This window comes from Elgaria multicarinata, chromosome 5 (genome assembly GCF_023053635.1).
Source record: "Elgaria multicarinata webbii isolate HBS135686 ecotype San Diego chromosome 5, rElgMul1.1.pri, whole genome shotgun sequence".
NCBI lineage: Eukaryota > Metazoa > Chordata > Lepidosauria > Squamata > Anguidae > Elgaria > Elgaria multicarinata.
In genome coordinates this window covers 73,029,723-73,051,372 of record NC_086175.1, presented here as the reverse complement: position 1 = coordinate 73,051,372, position 21,650 = coordinate 73,029,723, and positions in this window count along the sequence as shown.

Genomic DNA, 21,650 nt, shown 5'->3' with positions numbered 1-21,650 from the left:
TGGACTCGATGGCCTTATGGGCTCTTTCTAACTCTGCTGTTCTCTGAAATCTCTTTATGGTAAGGCTTTGAAGCTCACGCTTCTTTTTCTCTGCTCCCAAATCTGCATAAGCTTGTGTTTGGAAAACAAAAGACTGACAGACAGTGGCTATTTAACATACCTTGGGGCAGGGCAGAAACTGTAAAGGCAACTTTAATCAGCTTTCGCCAGAGGAATGGTGGAAAAACTAGTCTTTTAGATCAATCACTAGAACTTGAAAATTTTTGGGAAACTAAATTTAGGTTGGGCGGCTAGTCATTTTTGAACTAATTTATGTAGAGCAATGGGTTTCTCTTTAGTGTGGCTATTGCTCTGGCATTGTTGAAAGCTAGGTAAGAGGGATTGGCAGATGAGAACAAGCTCTTTTTACAAGAGCTGCAACTATAATGGTAATAAGGGGAGAGGCTGTGCCCATATTCTTGTAGGTTTTAATCATGTTGGCTGGCTCAGAGTTCATGCCTGGCTCTGTAATGGCATGGATACATCTGAAAAAAGACGTTGGGCTGGGGCAACTCTGCGTTAACGTGTAGGGCTTGGATCAAGTAATTCTAAGAATTGAGGGGGTCTTGTGTGAAGGGGGAGGATTCGTGGCAAACATGCCTGAGGCTGCACCATAATGGTGCTGGCACAATCAGAATCCATTACTCTTGGAACAATAAACATTTTCTTCTTTTCACTGCTTAAGCAGGGAAGCACTAGGCTTAAACATCTAGAAGGTAAAGGATCAGAAAGTTGGAAGGAAACTCTTTGCACTTCTCTGGGAGATTTAAATTCTATTTCTTCTTGTAAGGTAGGATCTATCTTTGCACTGTCACTTGTGGTGGCAGGGGTGGAAACTATGCTGGTGGCTATGGTGGAGGACACACCAAGCACACACGAGAAGTTTAAACTCAAACAGGCTTGCTTTTTCAGCTTCAGGGCACGTGTGGGACTTAAGGTGCGCTCTTCTGGCCCGTTTTTTGCAAGCGGCTGCCTTCTCTGTGCGATGGCGCGGGGCTTGGGCTTACATTTATGGCTGTTGCTGCTGCGCATGCTCTTGACCCAGCCTCGCCTGGAGAAGCGGCGCGGCAGAAGCACTCTTAAAGCACTTCTGGGCCTAGGCCAGTGGTCTGGGCAACTCGCTGCACTCTTACCCCACCTCACTCGCTCTCTCGCACCGACTTGGTGCTTCTGTCGCTTGTGGCTGGTGGCAGCTCTGTGACGGCGCTGCGCTGAGGAGGAGGTGGAGGCAGAGTTGGCAGGATGGCGAAGGGGTTTGTGCGCTTGCTGCCCAGGGAGGAAGAAAAGGAGAAAGGAGGCGCAGCTGCCGCGTGGAGCAGTGGCTGGGGGCAGCAAAGAAAGCATGCTTTGCCTGCTTGCTTGCCTGGAGGAGGCGTCTGCTTTTAAGGGCTGGGCTGTTACTGCAGGCAAAACGCTCTGCGCCTGAGGCGTGCTAAGGACAGGGCATGGCAAGGGTTTATAATCTTCAATACAGGCATTTTGTGGATTTATTTGGCCAGTATCGTGTACAGGACACAAGGAAGACATTTCTGACAATTTTACTATGTCTTCTTGTCTGCAAGTAAATTGGGCTTCTAAAACTTGCTGTGGTGAAACAATTTGAGTTGGCTGTGGGTCAGGAGTTGGTACTGATGTTAAAGTTAGGGCTAGGGAAGATTTTGGCTTACAAATTTCAATTGCATTATAGTACGGTGGCGGATTAACGCTCAAACCGCTAGTAGTCAAAATGTCTTGAGGTGGGTTTTCCTCAGGAGCGGGAGCTAATGCAAAAGCAGAAATTACAGTGGGGGTTGGCTTACAAATTCCAACTGCTTTGTCTTGGGGTGGTAGATTAACACTTAGCCTGCCAGCAGGCAAAGTGGCTGAGTTTCTTTGATGAAATTTGTTGAGCGCTACCCAACACTGGAACCAAGAAAGCAAGATTTTAACTGAGGTGAGAGGTTTTTGATGTAAAACTTCCCCTATTTTTTCCCAATCACTTAAAAGTAGCGAACCGCTTTTCGGGTACCATAAACAAAATTTCCCAATCTCACCAACCAGCTTCTGAAGCGAGGACAATGTGGCTTGCCCCCCTGTCTTATTGACTATGCGGGTCAATTCTACCGCGTGCTTCTGCTGGTGGCTTGATAACCTGCAACCCATACTTACCGCTTGGGGTCTTTTGAAGACGGGGGTCTCGAGGAGACGAGGGTGCACCACTGGAAGCCTGCGCCAGGCTGACGGCAAGTATGTTAGGCGGTTGCGATGGTCCCTGTTCGGGCGCCACTCTGTAGTAAATACTCACGCACACATCTGAGGGTTGAAGTGACTTGAAGCGACCGAGGCCACTCAAGTGCCTTTATTGAGCATACACAGAGTTTAAGTAGGGAAAAAATCTCCTCCTTCTTCCCCCCTCCCCTTCCGCCGAAACCCCTTGGATCACATTGCTTGTATCCTGAATCCACATCTTTAATCCCTTCTGTTTGCTGAGCTAGTCTGCCTTGGTTGTTGATTCCATGTTAGTTACTGGAAGGCAACAGGACATGTCTACCATTTGAACAATGGTCAATTAACAGGGAGGAAGATAACAGCAAAGCCCTGCTTTGCCCGGGCAGTCTTCTGTCAACGTAACTCCACAGGCCTGTGCTGTAATACTTCATATTTCCATATGGAATGGAGCAGAGCACTATGGAAGATTTGCAAACAAATGCTTGGCTCTTTATCCCTCTTCTTCATCCCATAATTTTAATTGCATCCAAGGGACAGACAAACCAAGTCAAGAAAGCTGATTGGCTTAGGTTACCAGCTATCCCATAAAGAATAGCAAGTGATATTTTTTAATGTATGACAGGTTACATTCCTTCATAATGCTACAGTAATTGAATACACATGAAACTCTGGTGCACTGTGTGACCTTGGAGTGTGCCACACACATGGGAGCAGAAAAGTTCAATTAATGTGTCACTGCTACTAATAATGGATATTAGTGAGAACCACCAGCCAGTTGCCACACAAAAGGAAACAGTAATCCTGGTATTTAGCCTGATAATAACATGCAGTAAACACCAGGAAGCCATTGTTTACATGTCAGACAGACTGTTCTGGATCAGCCGATAAAATTTGCTCCCATAGGAAGCCACTTTTTTATCATTAAATAACCACACAATTTTCTTGTTTTCTTTGGAGTTGTTGAAGAACAGATCTTGAACCTGGATTGGGCAGGGCTAAGGATGGTTCAGTGGTGGAGCACATGCTTTGCATGCAGAAGGTCCCAGGTTCAATCCCCAGCTTCTCCAGGTAGGGCGAGGAAAAAATCCCGCCTGAAATCCTGGAGAGCCACTGCCAGTCAGTGTCAACAATATTGGGCTAGATGTTCTAGTGGTCTGACCCAATGTAAGGCAGATTCCTATGTTCCTAAGATTGTGTGTGTGTGTGTGTGTGTGTGTGTGTATGCACACCGTGCTTTCACCTACATTCTTTGTACTCAAGCTACCAAGATTGAATATGTGTTATTTGTATTTTTCATATGATGTTTTAATAGGTGCACATTTATTTGTATAACTAAGGAAATACAAAAAGCTGGGTTTTGTTTTCATTAAAAATTGACTCCATTTCATCCATCCACCTCTCAGTCTGCCCTGTTCTAGGATGGGTAAAAATCAATGTATACTAAACAAAAGCCTCAATGAATGCTTTGGAAATAACTGATGCCACCTCATTGATCATCCATTTTGGTGAGCAATGTAATACGTGTGCAAGTAGGTAGCCCACAAATCTCAGCTACAGCCACTGTACTATGATTCTACATCATACATTTTGGAACATGGAAAAAATTACAGAAGTCAATGTGCCCAAGAATAATTTGCTACTAGCTCATATATTATATTTCTCACACAGACTGTTTGCTCCAACAGATTGCAGTGTGCTAGATACTGGAGATCAAATATAAAATTGTTAAGGTGGGAATATTTGACAAAGATATAGCAGAAATGTAGAAACTAATTTTTGAAAGGGCCATGGACATGGGAGAATTTGGAACTTGAAAATATTTCTAAATACAGGTCAAGAGTTATTGTTTGCTTGTTTTATTACATTTCAGGCCACCTCTCCTTAGAGGATTTCAGGGCAGGCTACATAGTTCTCTTCCCCTTTTCTTTATCCTCACAACAACCTTGTGAGGTAGGTTATGCTGAAAGATTGTGACTGGCCCAAGGTCATCCAGTGAGCTGTACCATAGCTGAATGGGGATTTGAACCCAAGTCCCCCTGATCCTAGTCCAAAGCCACTACACCACACTGAATCAACGTTTTACCCATCTGCCAAAACATATGTTCAATATTTTGCAACTTGTTGAAATTAATTACCAGATATATGGAGAAGGATTTATTATTATTATTATTATTATTATTATTATTATTATTATTATTATTTCCTCACCTTTTTCCCAATACTGGACTAGGTAATAATTCTGATTTTATAAAAAGGTCTCTACTGAGAGGGCTGGTAGTGTAGTATTGTATTCTGTTTTGAGAATAACAACTTTAGAAAAGCACCATTGGTACAGCATGCTTCTGGAACAGGTTTATAGCCTCAGGAGTACACTCTTCTAAGAGCACAATCCTACATGTTTAGACAGAATAAAGGCCTACAACTCCCAGCATGTCCTAGGCAGCCATGCATAGGATTGAGCCTTAAATGTAAGTATTGCAGCCATCACAACAAATAAGCTCTTTGTGGCATCAAGATCCATAATGTAAACTGTAAACAGCATTGCAAACTACTTGAATGAGAGTTAAACAATGTAACTGTCTACAAAATTGCAGCCTTTGTCCCCAATAAAGGTTACAGAACCCACCATGGTGATGGTGTTTTTTGAGCTCTAATCCAACTATTTGATTAACACACTAGATACTTTCTATACATATATATTTAATAGCTGACAGCCGCACAAGTATTCTTGGATTTGGAATAACTGTCTCTGCAAGATGAACTTTTTAAAAAGATAAATAAAATTTAAAAATATGGTAAGATGTGCTACAAAATGCTGTGGACATGGATATTTTAAAACATTTAATCAGGCGATTATGGCAAACTCTAGGAGGGTGTTCCAAAACTGAAGTACATTTAATTCTTTATTAATGTTCTCAAAAACATGGCAAATCAAGCTATGATCATGTGTAAACCACAGTTTAAATTCATCATTTCTAAATCACAAATTTAAAAAGTTGCGAAGGTGACCTTTATTTAAATACCTTCCAGGGTTCCTATGACAACCATTGCATAATGCCTCATGATGATCATAAATTGAGAGAGAGAAAAGTTTGTATTAAAACGTCTGTATTCCTTAAAGAACTATTACTCATTCCCACTAGATTAGTCACAGTGTATGTTCAAGCTAAGGGGCAGGGGCAGGGGGAGCCTCACATAAGTTACTGAACATCACTTAGAAAAATACTTACATTGATTTTCATAGTGTTCAAAGGTTTTCAGACAAATGGAAGAAAAATGCTCTAGTGTGCGCTTTCTCAAAGTAAGTTTTTCCTATTTCTTCGGCATGGAAATTTCCTCCCTCTGATTGATATATTGCTTCTCCTTCTCCCAAGGAAGGCTTTCACCTTTTAAACTATCTACTCCCGCTAGGAAGGGGGAAAATATTTTGCAGTCTGAATGAGCCAGGGTTAATGTTTGCTCATGATAATTAATATTAATGTCCCATTTTGTAATACTTTCAGAATATTAATCATGCACCAAAACAATCAAATTGGCCCAAGCAAGCAAAATAGTATTACTTTGATTTCTGTGCTGAAATATAAAACTAGAATCAATTGATGAATTTAGGGCTGAGAATGTTGCACTGAATATACATGTTATTTACACATACTTTGATGTGTGTGTTTTTGTTTTTAAGTCATACTTTTGAATTCGTTCATCAAGACTGACAACTGCTCTGGCATTTCCGTATGGGTACCACACTTGATATAGAAATGCAAATATACTGGTTTATTGAACCGCAAGTATTCTCCGGCCAGTGCTTTAAATAGCCTTTAGCAAATAAAGGAAATGCTACATGGTGCAAGGGAGCACCCAGTCTTCTCACTGTTTTTCCTGGAAATGGCACAGCAACATACCAAGAGACTATTGCTGCCTTGGGTATTCTGTACATAGTATAAACTGAAATAATAACAATAACAACAACACATTTATGCTCACTTAAAAACCACTTCGCTCTTCAGTTACCAAAAAACTCCTCAAGCAAAGAATGTCTTTTAGAAAATAGCAGTTTTGGCCACTGCACGTATAAATACACATTGTTAAAAATGCATAAACCGCCCTTCATCAAAAGATATCAGGGTGGTATACACAATGAGACCCCTAGGTGGTCATATAATCATAAAATAGAATAAAAACAATATATATTACACTCTTAAAACAAATTTAAAGTCACGCAAGGATAAGGAACCTCTTTCACCCTAAGGGTCAAATTCCATTTTGGAGAAGTTCTGAGCTCTCAGAAGCCTTCCAGTGATTGGTGGGCAAAAGGAGTGAGGCCAAAATTCCCAGCATACCAGCATATTTTAATTTAAAGCTCATGCCGTCAGAAACTAAGCCTTAGGAGAGGCATTGCAACCTTTTAGAATGGGGAAACCGCAAAATGATCAGTGGTCAGGAGAAAGGAGAATCAGCCATCTAGGGAACCTGGAAGGCTGGGCTGGGACCCACAAGGGACAAATTTGCTGCCACCACCCCACCAGGCCAGAGGTTTCCCACCCCTGCTGTAGAATTTTAAAGGAAAGACGAATCAACTGAAATGCCCAGGCAAACAAAATCATTTCACCTGGTGCCCAAAAGATAGTACAGTTTGGCACCAGTAACACTTCCATCTTAAAGATATCCCATAAGATGGGTGCTATCATCAACAAATGTAATATATATGTAACTGGTGATGTCAGCTGTTGTTGAAAGGAGCAATACACTGTCATATATTACTTCCTTTAAACATCAGTACTAAACCATTAACACTTACAACGCCCAAGGAAAGTGCAAGGCAGTGCCATTGGATTACGTCCAACATTGGTTGAGCAGACTTCCACTTCTGCAGTGGAACTTCCCCTCCTTCTCTGCCCTTACATGGTTCCCACCCAAACCCCTTTAAGAGGTAGTTAAGATCATCCAGTGAGATTTGGGCCCACACCAGGATTTGAAGCCTAGTTTCCCTGGTTCCTGTCCAACACTTTATCCACTGCACCAGATTGGCTTTCTTGTTAAATATCATGACATGATGGTTTCTAGGAGCCAATGTTTTATCAGCACATGGTGTTTGCTCAAGCTGCATCAAGGTACATTGAGTACTCAATGAAGAAAGCCAGTTTTACATTGAATGCATATTCTAGTCAATGTACATTTGATATCAAATGAATATCAAATGAATAAGGATTCCACTGAAATAGTGAGGTGCACCTTGGTGTCTTTAGGACTATTAGATCCCTTTGCCCAGATGTTATGATTTCCTCAATCATCCTCCCTGCAACCCTCAATTGCCACTCAGTGTTGATAATTATTATTGTTGCTATTATCTGTCAAATGTATGTGTCACTTCCCACCACAAAAAGCAGTCTCAAAGCAGCTTACACACAAAATGCAGAAATCCATGATTAATATAACAGGAAGAAGAAGAGAAAAGAAAAATAAACAAGGTTCCACAGTCGTTACTCTTCAATAGGCGAATCTTTAGGTTGGAAGGTGGAAACAAAAGAAAGATGCAAGATTTAACTGTCACCTATGAAAAACAGTTATAGCTATCTGTTGTTCCCATCAAAATCAGTAATGAAATTCTCATTGATTCTCATAAGTGGACTGCACCTTTTGTCTAATTGCATTTGTTTGTTTCTAAATTGACCTGCTGTACTTATGGGTAAACTATGCAGGCAAGACAAACTCCCCTGCTTGTAAAGTACAGAAAATTCCCACTGGAAGCTTCTTTGCTGCAAAAAGAAATTTCCCAATGTATTACTAGCATCTTACTGGGGGCGGGGGAGGGGGCGCTTCTCCCCCATCATGGGCTGATCCTGATCCCCAGCTATGTCTCCTGTCCTGCTACTGGCCCACTACCACAAATGCTGCAGGCACACTTCTACCACACGCCAAATGGTTGTGTGAAGTACACCCTAACAGGTCTGTTGCTATGTTTTGTCATAGTTATGCTCAAGGAGACAGAAACTGTTTGGTTTGATTTAGGAAAGCTCAGTGTGATCAGTTTGGAAAAATCTCTGCTTTAGGTTCCTCAGGCCGAGCATTTTAAGCACTCGCTATATGCCAGCCAGTTTGGGACTAGCACTAAATGGCGCTCCAAATTCTATTTCCTGAAAAGTGGCCATTGGTCAATCTCACAGCTTTCTTCCTACATTTCTCCTCCTCCTGTCTGGAAAGTGCAACACGCAGATGCTCTGCCTGCCGAGGTGTGCCATGCCCACTGAAGCCAAAGATCTCAGGCACCTTGCTCCGAATAGAACTGGGCTGTTATTGTCCATCAGAGACAAACTTAGCAAGGTTAAGCAAGCATTATCCAGTTTTATGGCGTTCCTGACAATCTCAATGTAATAAAAACAGAGATAAAGAGAGGTAGGCAATTAAGGCTACACTTTCACCCCCTCCTCTTTCCAGATATAGGTTGCCCCAGGAGGCAGGCCGAGCAATTTGCTTACCTGAAACTGATTGGCAATTTCCTGAGCATTACAGAAGTTGCGCTTGGTGGCTCAGCCGCAGAGGTCATCGCCTAACATTGGTCAAAGGAAGAGTGGGAGGGGAAGAGAGGTGGGGAGACAGCTGGCCAGATTTGGACCTATGAAGTATGGATTTCAAATCAGTTACATGTGCAAAGGATTTCCCTAGAGGCTCGTGCAAGGACTCGACCCTTTACTTTTCCATTTCACTCACTCAGGTTGCAATCTGCAAACTCACATACAGTCACAAATAAACTTCTCTGTTTCCTAAACAAATTAATGCAACCTGGGGGAGGGGGACTGGAGGTGATGATATATATATATATATATATATATATATATATATATATATATATATATATTCAATCTACGAAGTTGAAAAATTTACTGTTTTAAAGATTTGATTTAACATGTCTGCAGAGAGAGAGAGAGAGTGAGTCTGATCCAGCAGGGCTCTTCTTATGTTCTTAACCTGGTAGAAGGCATGGTAGGCTGGCACCCTGGAGAGGAACACTCCATACAGCAACATTTTGTTGCAGGTCCCACTTGTTAAGGCCATATTAGCATGTACAAATAGAAAGTGGGGTGGAAGCCAGGCAGAGTCCGCACTCCTAAGCACAGACAAGGCAAGATCCATCCATGTGTGCAGCCCGATCTCATTAGGCGCCCTCAAACTGCAAGGACAGCGGCCTTAAAAGCACTCTTAAATGCCAACGACCTCCATAGGAGAGCCTGAAGCAGGCGCTTTAATCCAGAAGTGCTTCACTTTGACCGAATCCTGCCTTTACTTGGGAGTGAGCCTCATGGAACACAGTGGGACTTACTTCAGGGTAAACATGCATAGGATCAAGGGACAAGTGGGATCCTCAAACCCCAGAGCCATTTCATAAGTCTCCAATCGAATCAACAGTGATTTGAGGAGGCCATGCACGAATATCCCCAGGCCCACGACAGCAAATGAGTTAGACGAGGGCAGTGGACAGACGCTTCAATTCAGCTCATCATAACTCACTCCCCAATGCTAAACGTCCTGGGAATCAATTCTATTGAAACTGACATATGATCGGGATGACCGTTCTATGTATGCATTCCGGCTTCCTCAATATTTATATAACGTGACATCCGTTTTCTGAAACAGATTCGTCAGGTCTTCAGTGAAGCCTGGATTTCCCGTCTGTTTTATTAGCCGGTGCCTTCTCCAAAGAGGCCGCTTGAACGGATTTCCTTCCCGAGCCTGCAGTCCTAATCACGGTTTCACGGTTAGAACGAATAATACACATCACAGCCCGATCCAGGCGAAGCCAATGGCATTCAATGGGACTCCATCCCCACCTACAAAGGATCTGGGAAGGATCCTGATGGTGAACGGTGGTTGTTGTTGTAATATTAATATTGTTTGTGGTGATTTTATTCTTTTTATGTTACTTGTTGTAACCCGCCTTGTTAGGATTTGTAGCAGGGAAGGTGGCATATAAATAAGAGTAAATAAGTAAAAAAAAAAAATCCGGCATAGCCCTCAGCCCCAGCACCTCTCTCTTAGAAATTAAGGGCTGAATCCCATGTATAGTTTAGACAGGAACAAATGTCCTACAACTGGGGAAGACTGGGAATTGTAGGACTTTTTCCTGTCTAAACATGCATAGGATTGCGCCCTACGTAATTCTGTGACATGACGATCTAGTGACCTCAGTGATACGATCTGCTGTATGTTCTGCCCAGCAGCTACTGTCGAAGAAGGACTCATTCTGGATTCTTTGGTCACCTGTCCAGGTAGTTCCCAAAAGCAGGTCTAAACTGCGTCGAAAGCGCACAAAGCAGACGTCAAGTCTTTTGAAATTGACTCGACTGGAAAACTTTCGCCATCGCTGAAAAACTAAGGAAGGCTGCAATCCTATATATTGACTAGGGAGTGGGTCTCATTGAATGCAGGAGCACTTTCTTCCGGGTATGTAAGTGCATAGAACTGGGGTTTAAGTGGTCCTTCCTTTTCTTTTCGAGAAAGGACACCTTGGAATGGATCGCGGCCTTGGTTGTTCCACCGATTCCGAAGGGAATAGAATAAGTCCAGGTTTTAAAAGTTTGTGGATCGAAAGGGCGCTGGCTGGCTTAACTGCGGATAGGCATGATCCAGCCGAAAGTTCATTACTCAACGCAGCAGGATCCGACTCGGGAAGTAAATCCTACCGCGTCCCATTGGACTTACTCCCGAGTAAATGTGAAAATAGGAGCGCGGTGGCTTTAAAGCCCACTGATTTAAATGGAGGGCAAGTGAAGCCTATTTTCATCCTCTCCTTTTCGGAGCCCTACAAGCCCCACGTACACCCGAAAGCAGAACGCTTGCCCCCCCCCCCCCGCCGCCGCCCCCGATGTCCAGCGCCTGGCCTGTTCATCCCTTCCCTTTGGTCTTCCTGCGGAGCGACCCTTCTTTTCATTCTGCCGACCACGCTACGCCCTGGGGCAGATGCCAACAGCCGATCCTCCCCAAGGAAAGGGCCAGCGGCTAGCGCGAAGCCGGGCAGGGCGGGAGAAGGGAGAAGGGAGAAGGGCTGGGTCCCGGACGGTGACGGAGGAAGCGGAATCCGCGAAGGGGCGCTTCTAGGACATGAAAGCCGAGGCTCCTTAAGCCTTGTCCAGCCCGGCGCCTTGTTTGTGCAGGCTTTGCACAAACATTGTTTTTGTTACATTGAGACATGGGTTCCCAAGCAGAAAAGAGAAAGAGAAACCCGGAGTCGGAGAAAAGTAAACAGGCCCCGCTCCCAGCACTTTGAACGCCAGTACGTTTCGCCGCAGAGCTCTTGGGCTCGCTTTCCTTTCGATTAACGTGCTAATGTGGAGGTCAGGTCTTAGCTTACCCGGGTCAGGGGGGAGAGCGAGCGAGCGAGCGAGCGCCGGCGTGCATCTGGCGCTCACGCTCCCCTCCCGCTCTCGATGGGGCTGCCTTGTAATAATGATTTTGTGTACAACCCGCTCGAGGCCTCGGGCCCAGAGCGGGGGGTGTTGTAAAACTCAAGTCACCCGTCCCACCCACCCCGTGCACACAGAAACCCCCATCAAAGGTCCCGATCCGCTACCCAGTGTGGTGTAGTGGTTCGAGTGTTGGGCTGGGACTGGGGAGGCCTGGGTTCTAAGGCGAGATCCAATGTAACTCCTACTTAGAGTAAACCCATTAAAATGAATGGGGCTTAAGTCAGTCACGTCTAATTTAAATTTGGTCTATTTCAATGGGTCTACTCTAAGTAGGGCTTACCTTGGATTTTGCTCCTTGTCCCCACTTGTCCATGAAGCTCACTGGGTGACTTTCAGACAGTCACTGACTCTCAGTCTAATCTACCTCACAGCGTTGTTGTGGGGAGGAAATGGAAAAGAGATGGGGGGTGTACGCCATCTTGGGGAAAAGAGGGCTAGAGATGGAACCAATAAATAGAAGAGGGAAATTGCGTGATGCCGGTCTGCGGGTCCGTTTAAGCCAACAGACTTCATACTTGGACTACTATTCCAGTGCAAAGGGAGTGAAGGAACGCGCGTCGTCCAAACACTTGTTGAAATAGCACCCTGCCAGCCCGACCCTATTCACGTTGACTCAGAAGTAAGCCTCATTTCTGAGTTCAATGGGACATTCTCAAGATTAATTTTTTGTGAACCGCCCAGAGAGCTCCGGCTATTGGGCGGTATAGAAATGGAATGAAATAAATAAATAAATAAATAAATAAATAAACGACATGTATGTTTAAGCGCAAAATCCATTGTTAAGCTTTTCTCCAAATAAGCTGCATAAGAATTAAGAATCCGTACCTGAAGTAGATGCCAAGGGGCTGATTTTCCCCATAGGGAGATTTTTGGATTGGGTTGTTTACATGAAGTCTCACTGGTTTCAGTAGAGATTATGAGAACTACCCGATCCTCCACATGGTCGCTCGGAAGTCAATGCATTCAGTGGCGCTTACTCCCAAGGAGATTCACATAGGGCTTGCGACTTGAAGCCCCTTGTACTCGTGCTGAACCTGGCATGGACCGTGAGCCAAAGGCTGCAATACTAACAGCGCCATCCCATGCACGTTTCCTCGGAATGGGGATTACTTTCAGGTAAGCGCGGATATAGATAGGGTTGCAGCCTAGATTTACTTCAAGGGAGTCACACCCACTGAACTCAATGGGACTTATTTCTGAGTGGAGAGCCTTAGGAGCATGCTACATCCTGCACGCAAACCGCGCTCTCGATGCATATCCTATTCATTTCACCAGGAGTTACGCAGAAGAACTTCCCAGAGGATCGAGGCCCTCACTCGAAATTCACTGAAACTGGCTTTTCATTTCCCAAGCCGGTGTGTCAGAGGGCGGTTTGTTGATGAGCAAAGTATAGGCTTAGACCAACCATCTGTTGGACTACAGATCCCAGAGCCCCCAGCCAGCATGAGTCGTGCTGGCTTGGGATAATGAGATTTGTTGTCCAAGACGTCTGGAGGGCGCCAGATTGGGGAAGTCTGCCTAAGAATGGGAAGAATAAGCTCTTTCTTCGTTCGGAAAATCCTGGCAAGAATCCTTGAAACTCGCCAGCAATTTTCAAAGAATGAAACGTCTGGTGTTTGCTTAAAGTATCCCAGTGGCGTCCGAGGCTCTAGGTTTCTCTCCTCCTCCTCTCCCTTCCCTTTCCTCTAATAATCATCAGGTAGCGCTTATTTGTTAGACAGTGTCTTGTGTCTTCCAGATAGAGAAAGGAAATACTTTGACTGCTCTTGTCCCATTTTCTAGGGATTCAGGAACGGGATCTTACAGTAGCAGCCACGATTCTAAAATCACATTTACTTGGAAAGAGCAGTTACTTCCGTGTAATCTCTTTAAGGTCCAACCTCGGGTTTTCTCTAAATCCCACCCCCGTTTTTCTTTCCTTCTCTCTCTCTCTCTCTCTTTTGCCCCCCCCCCCCAATACTATTTACTTAAAATGTATTGATGGCACAGTCTTATTCACATTTAGCCAGAAAAAAAAGTCCTGCAACTCCCAGCATCCACCAGCCAGCCATGTCCAAGTACCATGCTGGCTGGGGAATGCTGGGGGTGATAGAACTTTTTTCCCCTGTCTAAACAAGCATAGGATTGCGCCCTCGTATATGTTTGTATGTTTTTAAATATTCCAACCGATTTCTACCACTTCAGGACCGAGTCTACGTTTGCGCTCCCAAAGCAGGAGCGCAAAACCTCGGGATGAGCTTCGTGCCACCTTCTCAGGACAGGGGGAGGCAGAAGAAACGCTGCCGAGAGAGAGAGAGAGAGAGAGAGAGAGAGAGAGAGAGAGAGAGAGAGGCGCAGCAGCAGCCCGGCAGGGACCCGCTTCGCCGCGTTCCGGGGAGGACGGCCACGGATGTTGAGGAGCTCAGCGCCCGGCTTTGGGAAGGAGAGCGCCTGACAAAGCTACTGGCGCGATCTCAGGCCTGACGGCGGGCCCTTTACCTGCAACCAGGGCATCGTCCGCTGGGCCGGGCGCCGAGTTCTGCTAGGCAGCGTTTCGGCTCGGAAAATCGGACCGGTTCATGATACAACCTGGATTTATGACGCAGTGTGAAAGAGCCGGCGAAGAGGGGACCCCCGTTTTCCCACAGGAAACGGGTGTTTATGTAGACGCTCGGTTAATTAGTTAGGTGATAATTAGTTATTGACTAACTAATTTTGACCCAGAAACGTGCCTGGTTGCTTGGGAGGCAGGAAGAAGCGTTGAATGGAGGGTGGTTTACCTTCGAGTAGGCATACACGGGAAGTGGGGGGGGGGGATCGGACTAAACGTGTTTCTCTGCCATCCACCACTCCGGAAAGTTGAACTCCAGGCGGCCTACAAAACCACCCCTTTAATGGCCCCGATTCTCCCCTGATTACACATCACTGAACTCACTCAGTCAGGGTCTTCAGGAAGAGCTTGGGATCGTGGCCAAGAGGTAGGAATGCCTCGACTGAACAGGGAAGGCAGCCTTCTTCCATTCGAATCATTAGCAAATGAGGCGCTAAGAACTCACCAGTCTAAGCGTTCACACACACACACCCCAGGAGTATTGTTTTTATATTAATTGACTGACTAATTCATTAAACGATCCGTACATGAGATTTTACAATTTGCCAGGGGACTACTCGCCGCACTATTTCTAACCACTCTCTGACCAGATTCAACGCAAATCAACTCAAAAGAAGACCTCGCTTCATTCCATCTATGGATGCACAAATCCGGGCAATTCAGGTTCAAAGGACTGCTCAGGAAAGGGGAAGGAAGTCGAAGGCTACAGTGGAGCATGGGGGTCGAACTGTAGGCTGGCATTTATTTCAAGAGGCAAGCCGTCAAAAGGACAAGTCGGTGCGCAGGCGAATTTTTTCGCACACGGGTGTGGGAAGGATACATCAGATAAGAACAGCTGGGAACTTGGCGTTTAAAAAAAATGCTGTAGTGGTGATATCAGATCTTCTTGACACATCAGTACTAAAGCACACCTTGCTTTCAAATGAACAAGGTTATGTATGACAGGTACATTCAATGTCTGCGGAGGGAACCTCAGCCTTTGCGTCCCTTGTTTTCAGTATAACCACACATATGTCTGACTACTTCTACCAACAGACCTGTTAAACCCTGTTTAAGAAAATCGCTTCTCGTTTACTTCGACCGCCTGCGAAGTCATTCGGAGCACCCTGGTTTAGCTGCCAAGCAGGAACCTACCGGTGCTCTCTGTTTTAGAAGAACCTGATCTTTTTCCTACTGTCCATTTGATTTGATTTTTAATCGACCTCTGTAGTGACCCTGTGCAAAAGTGAATTCCTTTGGCACCAACTGGAGAGTTAGTTCCACAGAAATCTATTTGGAATAGTCTGCTAATCTGTGATCTCCCGGAAAACACGTTGTTCTTCACCCCGAAATTGGGATCCCCAGAACACGGGGTTGGCTATAAGAGAAACGTTTGGGTGTGGGAGTGATTACAGGAAAACTTTGAAGCAGAAATTTATTTGGGAGTTATCGCTATACCCAGGAGATTAAAGTTTGAATAACATTAGCTTTTTAAACAAAACAAATAAACAAGCACTGATTATGCAAAGGTATTTAAGGAACGCCTGATGTAGAAAGCCTCGATTTGAACTCCTTTTCGCACGACCTTACGTCTTCTGGGTTGGATCCAGACATAGGCTTACTTTCCTGGGAGTGAATCCTATTGAATTTAGCGGGAGCTACTTCTGAGTAGACATGGACAGGATTGCGCTGTTGGTCCTGCTTACAATCAAGTTTAAACCCACAGAAATCAATGGGATTTAAGGGAACTTCAATGAGTCGGCTGTCTGTCTCGCTTTCAGTGCGAGTTCCTAAGGAGCCGTTTTCCCAGCGTTCCAGGCAGGCGTTCCAGCCAGTCCCTGCAAAGGTGGCAGTTTCCACTGCAGGCGCAGGAAACACAGAAAGCGTTTTTAGTCTACAAAATGCAGCTGGACGTTCCGAAAGAGAAAAACGTAAGGAAAGCCCTATTTGTGAAACGGCCTGAGGGTTTTTGCTAGCGAGCCACAACCAGATTAGTATCCAAATCAATAGGGGTTATTTGCAGTTAGCTGGAGAGAAAGTGCTTGAAACCCGAATACTCGCTTCCTTTTTCAGCCAATTAAGTAATTGACAAGATGTGTGAATCCGCTTGCCTGCTTTCTTTCTATAGGAAGGGAAGCGATGCTTTCTGGACGGGCTTCCTTCGGCAGAGAACTAAAGCACGAGATGGATGTAGTCCTCTTGTAGATATACTGGGATTGCTGATGGAGAGGGAAAGCGGGGAGGCCCACTTTGTGGGGGAAGCAAGTCCCACTTTATCCCACTTGTTCCAAGGTTCAACTGGCGCTTCCAAGGCACCGGCTCCGGAGCGCAGATCGGCAAAAAAAAGCACCAGCCCCTCCCCCGAGCCCGTTCCTTTTCTTATCAACTGCTCTGCCCTTGGGTCCGTTTTTTTGTTTTTGTTTTTTACACCCAGGAGGATCCGAAACACTGGGATCATCCAGGGTTCACCCCTACCTGAGCACTAGATCCCCTGTGTGTCACCTAGATGAACAGGTTTGACCCCTGGACGATCCAGGGATAAACCTTAAGTCTAGCTATGGCCTGTGACTGGGTGTTGGACGGGGACTCGGGAGGCCCGGGTTCTAGTCTCTGCTCAGCCATAAAGCTCACCGGGTGACTTCTCAGCCTGACCTACCTCACAGGGTTGTTGTGAGGATGAAGTGGAGAGGAGAAGGACCGTATCAGCCACCTTGAGTATCTTGTAAGAATAGGAATACAATAATAAGTGAAGGGAGTTTACTCCCTAGTAACTGTGCATAGGGTGGCAGCCTGAAACGTTTCCTGCTTCCCCTGCTCCCTACGCCTCCAGCATTAGGATTAAATTAGAATAAGAATATAGGAAGCTGCCTTGTTCTGATTTCGACATGGTCCATCTAGCCCAGTCTTGTCAATACTGCCTGGCAGAGACTGTCCAGGACTTCAGGCAAGAATTTGGAGATGTCCCGGACTGAGCCTGGGACCTTCTGCATGCAAAAAGCAGCTGCTCCAAAACTGAGCCAAGGACCAGGCAGAAAGTCCAGTGTCATTTTAGACCTTGGACTGGATGCTTTTTATGGGGCGTCCCTTCAGAGGACCCGTGTGTATAACTTCAGCTGTGAAACACACAACTAACATATTCTCTTATTATCCACACCCTTCACCAACATTCTGTCCTTTGCAAATGCTTCTACTTTCCAGATACTTTTGAGCAAATCAACAACAACTTTTGCCAATCATGATTTTAAAAAATAGAAGAGCAGTACTCTGAGCATGTGGAGCTTTGCATTTTAAACTCGCTAAAATCACACCACCATCAACCACCTGCTGCTCCCTTGGTGGTTATTTGGGTGGTCCCTGGGGCTGAGGGTCCCTGGTCTTTGGCCCCAAGGTGTAACTGTACCAGTGAGTAAGTCCTATCGATTTCAACAGAACTTCCTTCAAAGTGCAGATATTTGAGATCTCAGCCGTAAAGGGGCGATCTTGCTGTTCGGCATCTTCAGATTAGGGGAACAACTCGATTTCCCGGTGATTTCCCTAAGAGCAGCGATACACTTAGTCGATCGCTTCCAAATCTGGTAAACCAATCCTGCTGCTGCGTTTGGGGACCCCCCTGCTCCTTCTGTAGATAGGGGCCCTGTACCTCTGCCCCACAGTCCTGCCCTGTCGGCACCACATTGCTCAGGAGAGGCGTTCCAGATGCAAGGCCGGCCGCGCTTCCTTGGAAATAAAAACCACCGAAATCGCTTGAAATGACTTCCAAGAAAGCGCGTCGAACTTTGCAAGTTTTCCTCCACTTCCTTTGCAGGCGTCAGGAAACACTTCGGAATCCCCCTGCTAAAGCCGGTGTGTGCATGAATTCACAAAGGACAGCCATTGTCAGAGGAGCGGAGAGCAGCAGCAACAGCGAGCGGATGGGGCGCAGTCCAGAGCCGCAAATCACAACCCCACTTACTCCGGAGCATTTGTGTTGAATTTAAACTCTACGGGGTACATCAGCCTTTCCCCAAGGTGGCGCCCTCCAAAAGTGTTGGGGTGGGAATGATAGGACTTGCAGTCCAATACATCTGGAGGACCCCGGTTTGGGAAAAAGCCGGTATAAATCATTTCGGGTTTATACAGCACCCTAATAACGCAGTCTACTACACACTGGAGGTGATGTACAACCTATAGAACAAAGATTAAAATAGCTCCATATCGTGCAAAACTCGGGAGATGCTTCTCCTAAGCATCTGGAACTCAGGATGCCATTCCTTCCATGCGCATGTACTTGGGAGCAAGTGCCCGTGAATTCAGTCAGCCGCAGGCCTGGCTGATTTCAGTGGAACTTACTCAAGTACTCTTGGGTCCTGTGTCAGAAAAATGATGGAATTGTATTTCGCATTAGAGCCGGAGAAATTCGACTAGGTTCGCCAGGAGGCGCTTCTAGTAAGTGATTCAGAACTAATCAGAAAAAAAACCCTGGTTGCTCTTCGGTTTTATGCCCTACCAAGTTGGGAGAGCCCATTGATAGGGTTCGTATGTGTAAATAGCACTCGATTTGCCAGCTCAGCAAAACCACCTCGGACCCCGAATCTCCACTGACCCCATCAGTGGCGCCCCCAGCCCCTTACAGCGCTTCCCCCCCTCCGTCCCCGGAGTTTGGCTTGAGTCTCTCCTTCCGATTCACCTCCGCAGTCCCTGCAACCAAACGGCAGATCTGCGGGTTGCGGCGAGGAGCGGCGCCCTTTGCACGCAGCCTCCGGCTCCGTCGGTCCTGCTTAACGAATTGTGCGGACGCGCCGAAGGGGATTGTGCGGGCCGCTGAGCCCGCGTGATGGAGAGGTCCTGGGCTCGATCTGCGGAGCTTTGGGGCTCGTCGCCTGCCGCGCGTGGCCTTTGGGCGGCAGCAGGAGCTGCCACTGGAGAAGGCGACTGAGTGTAGGCCTTCTCAAGCCTCCTGGTAGAAGCCACTGGGTTCTCCGCATTCGGTCTCTCGGTTAGACCCCTCTCTGCCTCTCCAGCAAGAATAGTCTCAGCGCCACAGAAGACCCGACGGCTTAAGGCGAAGGAGCGCTTAACCCTCTCCGTGGTACACGTAGATCACTGTAGGCTCTGGACTTCATGGCCTTGGCCCCCACCCCACCCCCGTTTAAATGATATTGTATCTTCCCTGACTCCCTTCCAAATCTGCTAAGCCGATCTGCTGCGATGTGTGGCCCTAGACTTCTGCCCCAAAGTCCTACCTAGATGGACCTACCTAAGCACCTGTGGGCTGGGGTGGGAATAAAACGATAAAGGCACCTGAAGGAAAGGCGTGGTTGTTGTTCTTGTTTAAAAATGAATGAATTGCTTTTGATTCGCCCTTTTAACGCATGCTCTAGAGAAGAGGGCATTCTACAACCCAAACCTAAACAGGCTTACTCAGAAACAAATCCCGCAGGTTTAATGGAATTTGCTTCTCAAAGCCAGTGTTTATGAATACAAAGGGAGAAGGATAATTGTGCTAGGCTAGTTAACCAACAGTACAACCCTATACATGGATCCTACTCCTAAGTAAGCCCCATTGAGTTCAGTGGGACATACTTCAATCCTATTCACAATTGCCTGAAAGTAAGCCCTATTCAACACTGTTGGACTTACTTCCAAGTAAACATTCCTAGGATTCATCGACAACTGCATGATTCCATGCATGCTTACTGAGAAGTAAGTTACACTTCTCCGGGAGTAAGTTCCATTGGACACAATGAGGCTTACTTCTTAGACAACATGCAGAGAGGCTGGGCAGAATGAATGCCTTGTGGATAAAGGTTTAGAACAGGACTTGCATTTTAGCCGTTTTTCAATCTTGTAATAACCTAGCCCAAATCCACCAAACTGCTCCAATGCGGTTGATCAGAAACTGCTGAAGCCTCGCATTCGTTTCAATAGGAGAAAAAGACGAATCCACAACGTTGAGTGGAATGGAAACAATGGGACTCCTCGGCATTTTTTTTAATTGAGAAAAGTATCTTGACTATTAAATACAGGTCTACGCAGAAGTACTTCCCATTGGCTTCCTATGTAAACGGGGCCTTACAGCACGATACGATCTGAACCTGTTTGCTTACATTGTTGAGTCTTACAGAGTTCAGAGGGAACTTACTCCACAATAAGTGATTTTGTGTGTGTTTTCAGACTGCCGCTTTAAGTAGATTTTCTGGATCCGGCCACAGACTATTCGCAGGGGATGAGATTGCAATTCCGATTTAGAAACGAACGGATTCCATTGAAAGCCAAAGAATCCTAAAGAAGAAAACATGTTTATTTGTCTTTACGTTCTATGGAACACGCTAGGACGTCCTTCCAATGGGACCAGGGAGCTAAAGCTACGCAACTGGGCCTGAGTTGTACCCCCTGTGAGTCCTACTTAGAGTAGACCCATTGAAACGAATGCAGTTCCACTGGGACCAATGGATCTGGTACCCAGGCAATGCCAGCGGGCTTGTGTGTCAATCGGGGCTTGCGGGCCTGAGGGTCCCCGGCCATAAACGCCCTCTCTCCTCCCAATGCCTCGAAGGCGATGGCTTCACTTGAGAGGAACCCCAGGGATTTCAGAGGCGCTTCCTTCCTCCCAGCCCGTGGTTCTTTCAAATCGTTTTAGACCTAAGCAGGCCTTGGTGGGAAGGGAGAACTCGTGAAACCCAGGGGATTTCCTCGAGGGTGCAACGGATTTGAAAAGAGGGCGGCTGCCAGAAGGCGGATAAGAGCGCGCTTGTGGATCGAGAGCGCGGCTGCCGCAGCCAAGGCAGGGGTGGGGGGACGCTGGTAAGACTGCAGAAGGGGAAGAGCCACGATCACTCCGAGAGGGATGCAGGACCCCTCCTCCCCCACCCACAGCCCGGCCAGCCCCCTCTCCCTCCCCCTTCAGTTCGAGTGTTAATTGGGCCGCTCTCTTTTGGTCTTGGGGTGGCTTGGATGGCGCTGCCGCCGCCACCGCCCTTGGCAGACGCGCACGTCACTCGGCGCGTTTTCTCCTCCCCTCCGGGCGCTTCCAGCCCGGGATTGAAGAGCGAGGCCACTTCAGAGCGTCTTTTCTAGCCCTGCCACCCGGAGGAGCAGGAGAAGACAAGACAGGCGAGCTCTGCTGCAGGCGGATCCGGAGCCTCCTCCCTCGCCTGTCGGGCCGGAGCGGGAGATTCGGCTTCTGATTCGAGGAGACGCGCCTTTCCCTTTGGAACTCGGCCTCGGCCCCGCTCGCCAGCGGAAGGGAGGAAGGAAGGAAGCGTCGTGGGGCTCTTTTCTTGGGCCGCAGGAGCCACCGGGAGCGGATCGGCTCCCCCGAGGAGCTTAGCTTGTCTCCGAGGAAATGGGGACGCCTCACCCCGCCCGCGCCCGCTAATCTGTCTCCCCACAACCGC